Source organism: Oryctolagus cuniculus, chromosome 16 (assembly GCF_964237555.1).
Source record: "Oryctolagus cuniculus chromosome 16, mOryCun1.1, whole genome shotgun sequence".
Lineage (NCBI taxonomy): Eukaryota > Metazoa > Chordata > Mammalia > Lagomorpha > Leporidae > Oryctolagus > Oryctolagus cuniculus.
Window position 1 is genome coordinate 36,035,332 of NC_091447.1, and position 10,119 is coordinate 36,045,450.

The 10,119-nt window shown below is 39.7% G+C and overlaps 1 pseudogene; it reads right to left on the minus strand.

Annotated features, from left to right (window-relative positions):
• The window catches only part of LOC127492697 (UPF0711 protein C18orf21 homolog pseudogene), a 76,430-nt pseudogene extending 66,840 nt beyond the window's left edge, over nt 1-9,590 (minus strand).
• Between the last annotated feature and the right edge of the window lie 529 nt (nt 9,591-10,119).

Sequence of the window (10,119 nt, forward strand, 5' to 3'; positions counted from 1 at the left end):
ATCCAATGGCAGGAGCCAGGTACTTCTCCTGGTCTCCCATGGGGTGCAGGGCCCAAGGACTTGGGCCATCCTCCACTGCACTCCCTGGCCACAGCAGAGAGCTGGCCTGGAAGAGGGGCAACCGGGACTGAATCCGGCGCCCGACCAGGACTAGAACCTGGTGTGCCAGCGCCGCAAGGCGGAGGATTAGCCTAGTGAGCCACGGCACCGGCCGGGAATTCTAATATCACTTTCAGGACTCAGGATCACACAGTGCACCTGCTCATTGTGTCCTTAAATGGCAATGGAGGCAATGAAACTCTCTTGGGCCTCACATACAAGAGTAGCAGAACAATTAAGGTGACCCTTACCCTCTGGCCATCACTTTCCAATATCCTTATCTCCTAAAACTATCACCTTTATGGCTGAAATTTCACAGTGTGAATTTGGGCCAACACAAACTTAGACCATAGCTAACTGGTATCCTCAGTCAGTGCCTGCAATGTTCAAGGCCATCACTAGAGCTGCTGATGCTCTCTTGCCAGTCAAGCGGCTTCTTTTGATTTCTTTTCTTTTCCCTCAGACAAGATGTTATTTATGTGGGGTAAGAAGAAGACGGCTCCAAAGCCTATATAGTTAGGGTTATTTTCCCATTAGGGTGGCATGTAATCATTCCCTTTACTTAAGACCTTCTGTTTTATGTGAAAACAGTTTCATCATGGCTAAGTAACATATCACAAGGCAACATGCCACTTTGACAAAAATACTGTTACTGTGTTGACAAAAAAAGTTAAGGTCTCAGGACAGAACTCAGATAACTTTCACCAATAGAAAAACTTGTATGTAACATATTACATGTGCTCTGTTCAATCATCATAGAGTTTAGAAGGCTACTAGTCTTCTTAAAAAAAAAAAAAAAAAGGAAAGGAAATTTACTTGCTTTAAAATATAGCCCTATCAGAAAAAAGTCAACGAAAAGATTCACAATATTTCTGACTGTAGAGGTGTAACATTATGTAATTTAAACAAATACACATAAATAATGTTTTAAAGAAAGATTATTCTGGGGCTGATGCTATGGCGCAGCAGGTTAAAACCTTGGCCTGAAGTGCTGGTATCCCATATGGATGCCAGTTCGAGACCCAGCTGCTCTACTTCTGATTCAGCTCTCTGATGGCCTGGGAAAGCAGTACAGGATGGCCCAAGTCCTTGGGCTCCTGCACCCGCGCGGGAAACCTAGAAGAAGCACCTGGCTCCTGGCTTCAGATTGGCGCAGCTCTGGCCGTTGCGGCCAACTGAGGAGTGAATCATCAGATGGAAGACTTCTCTCTCTCTCTGTCTCTCTGTCTCTCTCTCTCTGCCTCTTTTCTCTCTGTGTAACTCTGACTTTCAAATAAATAAATATTTTAAAAAAAGATTATTCTGAGCAATCCAATAAATAAAATTTAATAGAAGCATATTTAAACTTTAAATTTGACTTTTTAAATACATTAGTGACAAAATAATTATGAAAGATAACATATCAATATAAACAGATTTATGAATTCTTATTACCAAAAACGATGATGGAAATGAAAATGCAGATGACAGGAGAAACAGAAGGCTGTCAATAAATGGTCATGGAACAATTGATTATATGGATCCAATAACCACATACATAAAATACATATACAGGCACCATAATTGTGGCACAGCAGGCTAAGCTACCACTTTCAATGCCAGTAGCCTATATTGTAATGCTGGTTCAAGTCCCAGCTAGTCCACTTCTTTTTTCTTTTTTCTCCCTAGAATTTTTTATTTAAGGTATACAAACTTCATACATTTTATATATACAACTTCAGGAACATAGTGATTATTCTCATAGTATCCACACTCCCTCCCTTCCTACTCCCTCTCCTATTCCCATTCTTATTTTTTTACTAAAATCTATTTTCAATTCATTTTATACACATAAAATTAACTCAGTAACTAAGTAAAGAGGTCAACAGATAGTATAAAAAAAAACTTGCTCAACAGTGTTTTGATTTCTTCTTTTTCCTATGACCCACTGTTCTTTCAGGAGCATGTTGTTCATTATCTATTTGTTTGCATTTTTTCTAGAGATGCTTGAGTTGTTGATTCCCAGCTTTATTCCATTGTGACCAGAGAAGATGAATGGTATGGCTTTGATTTTTTTGAATTTGCTGAGACTTGCTTTATGGCCTGGCCTGTGGTCTATCCTAGAGAAAGTTCCACGTACTGGTGAGAAGAATGTATATTCTTCGAACGAACTCAGATATTCTTTCTTCTGCCACAGTGAATGTTAAGGCTTTCCCCTGCATTTTTATGTGATCAATTGAATTCTTAATTTCCAATATTTCATTTTGATTTCTTTTTAAAATCTCAATTTCATGGGAAAATTTTCATTCATGTCATGTATGGATTTCTTTAATTTGTGGTTTTGCTTCTGATTGCTTTGAATTAACCCTACCATCAATTTTCTTTAATTCTGTGAATTCTGTGTCCAGCATTTCTTCAATCTCTTTTCAGATTATAGTATTTTAGTGTTGTTGTGTTCCTTTGGGGGTGTCATGCTATTTTCCTTATTCTTGTTTCTTGAATTGCTGCATTTAGTTTTAGGCATTTGTGAAGATACTTGTTATTGTTGGTTTTTCTCCTATGATGGCTTTTATCTTTGGACTATGCCTCTGTGGATTAGTGGAGTGTCTTCTCTTTCAGTGAATACCCAAGAGGAATGAGGAATGTGCTGGGTGTGTCTAGGGAGCTCTACTTAATGCTCTAAGGTGAGGGGAGTGTCCAAGGTGACACCCAAATTGGGTGTGATAAATCTCTTTTTTTTTAATCAGTGGGGAAATTTAATCTGTTCTCTTGGCATAGCTCAAACTCAGGCTTACTTCCTTTCCTCCAAGGAGACCAATGGCCTGGCACTAGTTACAATATTCATCTGTGCTGCCACAAGAACCCTACAAAAGGATCCGTGCAGTCCTCAGTGTCAGCACAGATCCCACAGCAATGTACCTCACCAGGGAATTAGGGAGCCCTGAGTGTGTGGAGCCCCCCACAGTGACTCCCCAAAGTCCCAGCCACATTTTGCAACCTCCTACACAGCCACTGTGTTCACAGTCCTGGCACACAAGCCTCCCACAGTCACAAGCACCCAGCCCCCTGTCAATTCTCCCAGACTCAGACATCTTGGCTGGGCTGATTGCTGGGCACTTGGACACCAGCTGGCACAGCTGTTGCATATGTCCAAAGTGGCACCTGCTCCCTCTCAGCTGGTTACAGGATTCTGGTGCTGGGTGGTCGGAGAGAGAGAAATATGCTCCCAGTTTTCCCCTCTAGGTTTGCAAGTACATTGTCCCCTACAGGGCTCCAAGCCAGACTCATGCCAGGCTCTTCCCACAGCTTTAAGACCAGTAGCTTGGACTGCTTCAGTCTGGTCTCACCTCACTTTCCAAAGCTGGTGCTGAGGCTCTCAGGTGCTGGGGTCCTGAGCTGTGCGTGTCCACACTCTCCACATAGACAGACGCACAGTGTCCCTCTAATTTGCATGGAGTTTCCTCTGCCTAACTCTTACCTGAGACTGCACTCTCTCCGCATTTTAACTATCTTCCCTTAGTCAACAGCAGTAAGCTCCCTTTCTATTCTGCCATCTTACATCTCAGTACTAGTCTTCTTTCACATACGCATAACATTCCAGTACTTTTCCTACAAAATATGTGACTTTGCATTTTTATCAGAACTTTTGAAATTGTTAAGTATTTTAGATTTGCATTACAGTATAAACAATGTGTTCTAGTGAACAGAAAATGTTGAAGAAGAAGACGAGATAAGAGGCTATGTGTTTTATGTCTGTTAAGGCTAAGGCATTCAATTTTAAATAATATTTAAAAATTGTCTTGCATATCTTAACAGCCCTTTCAGTAGTGATATTATTGTTTTCCTAACGAGGAAATGTTTTGTAGGTGAGGTTCATTTCACAGAATTTTCAGTGTTCCAGTGGTTTCCCAAAGTTAGCCCACAGGTTGGCAGTGGAAGGGAGACTGTCAAGTGCCTTCATCTATCAGACTCAGCCTGTCCCTTGCTATGTGGCCATGGCTGTCATGGTGAAAGATGAACTCTCTTGTACTTGGACTGTTAATATAAATGAGCTCTATTTCACTTTGAGATGTCTTGATTGAGAATGCTTGAGATGACTCAGGTCAATTTTCTGAGAGGTTACAACTAATTTAAAACTTACAAGTGAGTATAAATAGCTTAAGCTGATCGTTTTAATATGACATACTTTACTCATGGGCTGAATTTCATTTGCCGCCCTGAAACCAATTATTTAGGTTTTTTTTTAAGTCTTTCCAGAGATCTCACAAAGTCCCAAGTAACCAAAGCATAAATTTCCCTCCTAGTTACAGACATTTTAGAGATATATTGAACAGAGTGTGTAGTGCTGATCCCTTGGGCACCCTGCTGGCAAATGCTTTGTGTCCTGAGAATTGCCTCATTATTCTTTTTCTTTGTTTCCTATCTTTTAATCAGACTTTAACTTCTCTCCCTATGATTTTCTTGGTTTCAGTAATGGAATAGAATAAAAAACTTAATCAAAATCTTCCTTTGCAAGTTAAACAAATTAAACCTGTTTTTTCTTGACAAATAACATCTTTTATACCATTTTCTCTTTGTATGATGAGCTTGTCAAAAAAGTAACTCACATTAGATTTTTAAAGACTCAGATAATAGATGTGACAATTCACTTATTTATCCACATTAATATTAGTTTTCTATATCTAAGAAAGTATTTTTGTATCCTTTAAAATATGATTTCTTATTATTTTTATTACAAAACATTAATTTTCAGTGGGTTCTATCAGAGAAAAATTATTCTGCACAAATTTGACAAGGAAGACTGTCCAAGGTGACAAAGATTTGCAACAGGTGACAAAGATTGACCTTAACTCTCTTGAAACAAAATGTGATTTTAAGCACCAGGGCAACTATCAGAAAATAGTACTGGAGAACATTGGTGGAAGACTGGTCAAGGTGAGTAGGCCAACTATGTTAATTGACACTTAACTGAAGTTAGGCTCCTTCCCTCTTAACAGAGACTGAGAGATGTGGGCCCTGGCTTTCATTTCCAAGGGATGATGCTCCATCCCTTGAGAGAGATATCCCTGAGTTGTAAAATTGTCAAGAGACTAGGAAAATATTTACAACTCAAATAGACTGAGAAAGAATTTAGAATTTTCTAAAGTAAAAGTTTTAAGAAAAGAGAAGCCAGGAGACTACAGTCAGGAAGAGGCCTATCCAAAGTTTGACCAAGTTAGAGTAATACTAACACCATCTTGGTCAGTTCTAATAATTACAAATACCAAAGTATGAAATTCATTTACTTAGAAAATATCTCCTCAAATATCTGAATATTTTCAAATTAATATTTCAATATCAAAATATCTGCTTGTATTTTTATAATAGCTTTGAATTTTCTAATACAGAATCTATGAATAATATTGAAGCCACCTGTTAGCATTTTCTAAAATTATTTTTATTCTAATATATATGATTAAAAGAAGTAATTAATTAGCACTTTTATAAAAGCTCCATATATAAAATTATTGACATAGAAGATGAATTTATTTGTATGCTGTTTGTAAATGTGATATTTTAATGTACTATTATTTTCAATTGACACATAATAGTAATCATATATAATTATGGGGTACAGGATGACATTTCAATACCTGTATAAAGTGTGTAATATTAGCTTATGGTAACTGGCATGTTCATTATTGAAAACAGTTATGACTCTGTGTGTTGGGGAACATCAAAAATCCTCTCTACAGCTGTTTTGAAATATAAAGTTAATTGTTATCAGCCATAGTTATTCTGTTGTGCTAGAACTTGGAAGTTATACCTCCTATCCTACTGCATTGCACCTGTTAAAAACTTTCTCCATGTCTCCCTCTCACACACCCTTCTCAGATTCTGGTAAGCACTATTCAATGTTTCTATTTCTTTTTTTTTAAGATTTATTATTATTTGAAAGGTAGAGTTACAAAGAGAGCAAGACACAGAGATCTTCCATCTACTGGTTAATTTCCCAAATGGCTGCAATGGCCAGGGCTGGGTCTGGCAGAAGTCAGAAGCCTGGAACTCCCATGAGAGTGCCAAGCACCCAAGCATTGGGTCATCTTTTACTGCCTTCCCAGGCACATAAGCAGGGAGCTGGATCAGAAATGGAGCAGCCAGGATTTGAACTTATACAGTATTTGGGATCACAGGCAGTGGCTTACCCTGCTGGCCTTCTATTTCTATTTCTGTGAGATCTATGTTTTAGTATCTTCTTCCAGGTGACAATATGTGACACTTGTCTTTGTATCCATTATTTATTTCATTCAATGTGGTGTCCTCCAGTTACATCTTTTATGTCTGCAAAGGGCAGAATTTCATAATATTCCATCCATGAGTAATTCCATTGTGTATATATGCTATAATTTATTCATTCATTTATTGATTCATTCATAGTGATTTCTTATCTTGCTTATTGTCAATAGTGTTTCAGTAACACAAGGGTGGTTGTCTCTTGGACATACTCTAAACATGATATTTTTAAAGCTTTATTATTATTATCATGGTTTCTGATGAAATAACAGGCTTTCTGCATGTTTACTGTATCAATATCTGCCAAAGCTCTGAGATTTTATACTACTTGCAAGTTAATCACTTAGCTTGCTGTAGTTTCATGAATACTACTAGGAGGCACCAGAATCCACCGCCAGAGACACAGGACTTTTTAACTCATAATATAACTGGTAGAATAAGCTTCAAGTACCCACCTGTTCTCTTGGCCTTCAAGTCCCATGAGGTGTGATGAGGAGGCCAGACCAGTTGATATCTTATATTAAATAGGTCTGTATTTTAGCTAAAAACCCTTGATTTTTTTTTTTTTTTTTGACAGGCAGAATGGACAGTGAGAGAGAGAGACAGAGAGAAAGGTCTTCCTTTGCCGTTGGTTCACCCTCCAATGGCCGCTGCGGCCGGCGCGCTGCGGCCGGCGCACCGCGCCTATCTGAAGGCAGGAGCCAGGTGCTTCTCCTGGTCTCCCATGGGGTGCAGGGCCCAAGGACTTGGGCCATCCTCCACTGCACTCCCGGGCCATAGCAGAGAGCTGGCCTGGAAGAGGGGCAACCGGGACAAAATCCGGTGCCCTGACCGGGACTAGAACCCAATGTGCCGGCGCTGCAAGGCAGAGGATTAGCCTAGTGAGCCGCGGCGCTGGCCAAAACCCTTGATCTTAGCAGATGCTCAATCTTAAGAAGAAACTGCGGGCAAATATTTGCCCCTACGGAGTTCTGTCTTTTTTATCCTAGCTAGGAAGGAACCCTATCATCTGCCCTGCAGGGAGATACCATCTCTATCTCCCAAGACAGCTGTAGTGCAGACATCCTTAACACAATCTAACAACAACAAATGCTGATGTGGTGTACAGAACATCATACAGTATTGTCTCCAAGCACAGAACTGCATTTTTTATGGATTTGGTTTCTGCATCATGCCATATTGTCCATTTGGTAATTTACTATAATATTATTTTACTATGAAAAATTATATATATAGCACAACTTTATAGTTCACATTTGTTGTACTCTAATCAGTTACCCATACTCCAGAGGAAGTTACCTGAATAATTCAAATATCAATATTAAAATCTATATTACAGAGTTATTGGCATAAGGAATATATTGGAATGAAATTTTTTAATGTATTTAAACTATTTGATTGACTAGAAAGACAGTACCATCATTCTCCCTGCTTGAAGAAGTTATAAGAATCTAATGTATTCTAAAAACTAACATTTTCAGAACAGGACTTTGAGCATTTTCTTAAACATTTATGCATTTATTTGAAAGGCAGAGCAGCAGAGAGAGAGGAGAGACAGAACACCCCATCCATATTTCACTCCCCAGTTGGCCACAGGTAGCCCAGCCGGGAGCTCCTCCGGGCCTCTCACAGTGGTGTCAGGGTCAAGCGCTCGGCCTGTTTTCTGCTGCCTTGCCAGGCACAATGGCAGGAAGCTGGGTGAGCAGCTGATAGGGAAATGCTGTCTCATAAGCTGCAGCTTATCCTGTTGAACCCCAGCATTGGCCCATCAAGGTGAGTAATTTCTGATTGTGCCTTTCTATCACTTTATCAAGGAGGCCTCACTCTATCCACTCAAAGGGTTTACAGGGCCTCTGATGAAGTCTTCCATCTCTGTGTCCCTCTGGGAGCAAGGCTGCTGCTGCGTGTCTGTATTCAGAGTGGGGACTTCACTCACCCTAGAAGACTTGCTGTCTGATGAATGCTTCATATTATTATTTAATGCATCACATTTGCCAGGATACGGCTAACATTTGCTTTCATTACAACAGACCGTTGACTGCAAAGTGATAGAGGAGATGGGCACGTTACCATCCACCTCTGAGCACCTGAGCCTACTGACATGTGTGGCTGCACTGGTTTAGATCAGTTCATAATCTCAGGGGGAGGATGGGAATGATTAACGCCTGGCCTGCAAGATGGAAGGGCATTTGGTGTCTTGACAATTTCTGTCCTGTAAGTACTCCCACTATGGCCTATTTCAAGTTAATAAAATGACACCACTGATCAAGAAGTTGGGAAGATTTGTGTATAATTGGCTTTTAAGGGCCAGGAAATGCCAGTTCCAATAAGAGGTTGCTCCAGCACACCACAGTTTAATGTTGTAATTTTTTTTCTCAGAAGCCAATTATAAAGAGTGAAACTTTTCATTTTTGGAGAATAATTCCTTATTATTTGAGATAAGTCAGTAACTTGACTATGTTCTAAAGACAAAGTTTTGCTGCAATTTAATTAAAACTGAAAAAAAACCTGCAAAATATTTTCACTGTTAGAACTTTCATCATGAGATTTGACAAGCGTTCCTAATTTTTCTGTGAAGTTTCCCTATTTTATTGGTCTGTGTTCAAATACTGAGAACCCGCAAAAACTCATCTAATTTTCATCAGAATAAAACAAGAATAAATTATTACACTGCAACAAGTATACACTGCCCCACTTAAGAAGGAGAGATATTCTTGGATTTGGATATTTAGTGGAGAAAATAGACTCTGAAACTGTTAATACTGTAAGTTACTATACCAAAGTGCATTACCTTCCCTTTTCACTTGGAGTCTGTCTGCTGCGAGCAGTAGTGCCCAGTGTTTGATAGCTGCCGTCTAAGATATAGACTGACACTTTCTGCAGCAGCAGTCAAGAGTGAGTTATTTCAATCTGTGCTCGTGCAGCTGGGAAATTTACCGTCACAAGGCTGGAATTCCATTTCAGTGTGTCATGATCCACTACGCTGCGCCTGCCTCTCCAAGAGCCAGAGAATCGGTGCAGTGTGGTGACTAAAATTCCAGCCCTCTCAAGCCTGTAGCTAAAATCAAATATCCAAAAGAAGAGAAAAACTACAAAAAGTAATATCCTCTTATGTGAAGTGAAGTAGCAAAGTGAATTGAGAGGTACAACAGCAATTTCATAACTACCGTTTTATTTACAATCACTAATACTTCAAAACGTTTCAGAATGTTTGCGATCATTGAATTCCTTATATTCATGACTTTTGAAGAGATACATTAGTTAACAAAAGTTCATCTGTATCTACAGTAAAGTAAAAATAATGACATTTGGTTAACTAAAGTTATTGTTTAGATCATTCACAATAGAGGGTATTCTGTGATTTAAATTACTTTCTTTAAGTGACTTTGATATAGTGTTGTGAGCTGTGTAACACAAGGAGGCTGTGTTAGTTTCAATAAGGATTTTATTATGCAGTGGGGAAGTCACACATTGTAATTCACACAGCATGCTGGACAAACCAACCACCCAAGGTTCCCAAAGTACCTCCAGTGCTCCTCACAGTGCCTCTTAGCCACAGAGGGTGTATTCTCACAACATCTGCATGGGTTGTGCCTCTGAGCTAAGGAACACAGGTCTTGAAGGGCAAGTAGAGTTCTGGCTTCAGGTGAGCAGGGGTTCAACGTCAGGTGAGCTCATAGCCTGGCCTTGGCATTGGGCAGGCGGGCCTCCTCCTCATCATTGGGGGAGCCCAGAGCCTCTGCGTTGTGCAGGTGCAGGGCTGGCTGG